Here is a 4948-nt window from a genome sequence, read left to right on the forward strand (position 1 = left end):
AATGTTAAACTTGTTTGAAGATTGTAAATTGGAACATGGTTTTTGAGCTAAAGAACACACAACCTGTGAGACTTTGAGCCTAAATACATGGTTACATTATTTAACCATAAATATTTTATTCTTGTGTGTTTACTTCTCTATGATTGTAATTCGTATTTTGTTTTATCCTGTATGTCCAATGTTTAATGTATTATTTGCATGCATATGATTGAGGGCATTACTTGTTTAGCTCACTTATCACAAATAAGCCTACCCTTTGAATCACCCTTATTTACCACTTTGAGCCTTTTTATCCCCCTTGTTCTATGTTTTACCATATCACTAGCCTCAAGTAGAAAAATAATTAAACACCCCAAATTGAATCTTTGGTTAGCTTAAGATAGAGATTGTGTGTTGATTAAGTGTGGGAAAAACTGTGGGAACATGGGTTAATAAGGGAATGTATCATGTTTCTAATTTTGAATATTGGAAAAATTTTGGTACCTACTCATGTAAAACAGAAATCAAAAATTCCATATGCATTGATATGTTATTTTAGTTTTTATGTCTCTATAAAAAATTATAATAATAATAAAAAAATTTAAAAAATTAAAAATAAATAAATAAATAAGGGGACAAAATTACCCTAATGTTAAGCTAATGAAAAAATCAATGCATATGTGATAAAACTTAAAGAAAAGCTTATGCATGAGTAGGTAATGTAAAGTGAGGAATTCTTGGGTAGCTAGGCATGATTCTAAAGTTATATGGAGTATATGTATGTTAGATTATATATATATATACCATTACCCTTACCTTAGCCCCATTACAACCTTGAAAAGACCTCATGATGTTTGCATTGGTACATTAATTATTATTTATTGGTTAGGTGAAGAACAAAGTTTAGAAAGCATGATTAGAGAAGGATAGAGTGATTGCCCTATACACTAGAGAGATTAGAGTGCACACACACCACCAGTGAGGGTTCAATGCTTGATTCTATGTTCCCTGCTTTCATAAGCTGTCTTCTTACAAATTTACTTGCTTTTACTGTATGAACAAATCTATGTTTGTCTTAGAGAACTTATTTGTTTTTAACCAAATAGACAAAATCATATAGTTGCATTCAAATATATAGGCTGCATTGCATTGCATGAGTCTTACATGTCCCTATTCATTCATATTTATCTCCTTCAACTAAGCATGAGGACATGCTAATGTTTAAGTGTGGGGAGGTGATAAGCGGATAATTTATACGCTTTCTAGCATTATTTTTAGGTAGTTTTTAGTAGGATCTAGCTACTTTTGGGGATGTTTTTGTTAGTTTTTATGCAAAATTCATATTTCTAGATTTTACTATGAGTTTGTGTGTTTTTCTGTGATTTCAGGTACTTTCTGGCTAAAATTGAGGGACCTGAGCAAAAATCTGATTCAGAGGCTGACAAAAGACTACAGATGCTGTTGGATTCTGACCTCCCTGCACTCAAAGTGGATTTTCTAGAGCTACAGAACTCCAAATGGCACGCTCTCAATTACGTTATAAAGTGGACATCCAGGGTTTTCCAGCAATATATAATAGTCCACACTTTATGCGAGTTTTGACGACGTAAAATGACATCAAAACGCCAGCTCTCTGCCCTTTTCTGGCGTCAAAATGCTAGAACTGACATAAAAGTTAGAGTTAAACGCCCAAACTGGCACCAAAGCTGGTGTTTAACTCCAAGGAAGACCTCTACATGTGTAAAGCTCAATGCTCAGCCTAAACACACACCAAGTGGGCCCGGAAGTGGATTTCTACATCATTTACCTATTTCTGTAAACCCCAGTAGCTAGTTTCATTATAAATAGGACCTTTTACTATTGTATTTTCATCTTGGAACCTTGGCATCTATCTTTGATCAGTTTATGTGATCTTAGAAATTGGGGAAGCTGGCTATTCGGCCATGCCTAGACCTGGTTCTTATGTATTTTCAACGGTGGAGTTTCTACACACCATAGATTAAGGTGTGGAGCTCTGCTGTTCCTCGAGTATTCATGCAAAGTACTACTGCTTTCTATTCAATTCATACTTATTCCTATTCTAAGATATTCGCTTGCACTTCAACATGATGAATGTTGATGATGTTTTTGTGGAAAAATGAATTTTTCCAAAACACCTAAAACTCGCCGACAAGTGTACCAGGTCGTATCAAGTAGTAAAACTCACTTAGAGTGAGGTCGATCCCACAGGGATTGATGGATCAAGCAACTTCAGTGGGTGATTAGTTTAGTAAAGCTAACATTGAGTGAATTATGTGAAATTGTAGCCAACAAAAAGTAAATGACAATGAATTTAAAGTTGCAGAATGTAAATTGGCAAGTAACTTAAAGAGCAAGAAATGTAAATTGCAAGAATCTTAAATGACAAGAAATATAAATTGCATCAAATATAAAGGGGAGTGGGTGCTGGAATTGCAGAAATTAAACAAGAGAAAGGAAATTGCAACAAACAGAAGAACTAAAGATGAATTGAATTGCAGTAGATCTTAAGCAAAAGAGTAAAAATGCTTTGAAAATTTAAGAACAGAAAGTGAGCGATGCTTAATTTGCAGCAATTTAAAAGAGGGTTGAAGATCTCAGGAGTGGAAGAGACTAGAAAATAAGTCTAGATCTCAAATCCTTCCTTGATCCAATAAGAACAATTGCAAAATGAAAATGGAAAGTAAATTGCAGAAGAAAAGAAAGCGAAGGCAGTAAATAGAATTTGAATTATGCAGAAGAATTAACAAGAGATCTCAAGGTGGAATTGAAACAGAAGTTCTTCAATTCTCCACCCAAGATCCCAAAACGAAAATGAAAACCAAGAGAGAGAGCTTTCTAATGGAGCTGCTCTCCAATATTCTCTCTAATGGAGCCCTCCAATATTCTCTAATGGGGCTCTCTTTACAAAGATGAAAATGATGCCTTATATAGGCTTTACAAAGTGAAAATGAAATTCAAACAAATTAAAATGAAAATCCTAATCTAATTGATCCTTGTGCCTTTGAGTGATGATGATGGGCTTAGCTTGCTTTGGATTTGAGGAAGAGTGGGTCTAGATGGCCTTGGTTCAATTGGTGAAGAGTTGAATTCGAAACGAATTTTAATTGAATTTTGGCCCATGTGAAATTTTCTCCCAGGAGGATGCTCAGCTCAAGTGGTGAGCGGAGCATTGAGCTTGCTTGTGTTGCCTTGTGCGCACTAAGCCCCTTGACCGTGCCAAATTGTGCGTGACATGCTTCCCTGGGCCGTGTCAAATTGTGCCTCATGCACCAAGGAGTAGCGCTCTGCTCAACTTGTGAGCTGAGCATTGGCTTCCAAGGGGAGGTCCCAAGTTCAAGCCTTAGTGAAAGCATTTGGGGAGCAATTTTCCTTGATTTTTCATGAAGAGAAACACGACAATGCTCTCCAAGTGAGCACAGCGCTCTCTCAGTGAGCGCTATTAGAAGCGCCTCTTTGCCTTGGAGTGAGGCTCCCTCTTCGAATCTTGGTGGTTGCACTTTGGTCTATTTTTGCTTATTTTTAGCCCTTAAAGATGCATCTTGTTCGTGCCCCAATTTCATGCCAATATGGATTGCTATACATCATTGGAAAGCTCTGAATGTCAGCTTTCCAACGCAACTAGAAGCACATCAATCGGACATCTGTAGCTCAAGTTATAGCGCTTTGAAGGAGGCATGGTCATGTTGTGAGCGCCCAGATTTTAACTTAGCGAAAATTTTGCTTCCAAGTTGAAATTGCATCAGGGTAATGCTCAGTTCACCAAGTGAGCGCAGCATTGTATGCTGATTGCCTATTCTCCTTTAATTTGGTCATGGGCCACGCTTTTAAAAGCGTGGCCTAAGGCTCCAAAGTGTGCTCCAACTTCAAAGTGTTCCCCAAAGCTCTTTTTTTTTCTCCTTTTTAGCTTATTTTGTGCTTCTTTGCTTCTTTTTCTTCTTATTTCCTACAAGATTTATAAAATTAAAAGATCAAGAAAATATACCATTTAAGCACAAAAACATTCAATATTTAAGCACAAATCATCAATTTCTTGTATGAAAAAGCATAGAAAAACATGACATGGTCACATGTCATCACAACACCAAACTTAAAACCTTGCTTGTCCCCAAGCAAGAAAAGAATCACGCAATAAAGATTGACAATCCAAGGTAAGAAGAATAGCAACTCAATGTTCATGGTTAGCTAGTTTTCTAAGCATGCTACAATCACAAAAGAGGTGTAAATGATTGATGCTTCTATCTAGCTCAATTTATGAAATCTTTCTCTTATATTTCTTCCTTGAAACAAGCTTTTGATTTTCTTATTAGCTTCTCCTTTTGGGTGCTTTGCCCCATGAGTTGATAACAAAGGTACGACTTCTAAATGCTTTGTTTTCAAGTATTACCACTTGATACATAAGCATCACAAGCATTTAATTAGAGGACTTCATTAAGCTCATTTTTCTTTTCTTTTCTTGACTCTCTAATCATTGATGCTCAGAACCTTGAGCTTTGAGGGAGTGCTTTTGCACTTGAGCCTAGCCTTGACTTCTAAGTGTTTTGTTTTCAAGCATTTGGCTTAATACATAAACACCACAAGTACTTAACAAATAAATTGCCATTGGTACTCAGAGCCTTCAGCTTTCTCATTCTTTCCCTTTTTCTTTTCTTGCTTTAATTGTATTTGCTTTTTCAAGGTTTTCATTATTTCAGAAGATTTCACAAAATGTACTAGATGAAAACTTCAATTAATTAAAATCTAATGCAATTGAGCAACAATTAATCATACTAGCTTTCTAAAACTTTTATGCACATGCTAAAATCTTCTTTAATGCCTTGTTTGTTTATGATCATGATACTTTACTGCTTTTAAACTCACAAAACTCAAGTTGGTAGTCATAATGCCACAGCAACATGTTATAATCAATATTCAAGCTATGCTTATTCATACCACACATGCATACAGAGAA

This window comes from Arachis duranensis, chromosome 3, assembly GCF_000817695.3.
Source record: "Arachis duranensis cultivar V14167 chromosome 3, aradu.V14167.gnm2.J7QH, whole genome shotgun sequence".
Taxonomy (NCBI): Eukaryota; Viridiplantae; Streptophyta; class Magnoliopsida; order Fabales; family Fabaceae; genus Arachis; species Arachis duranensis.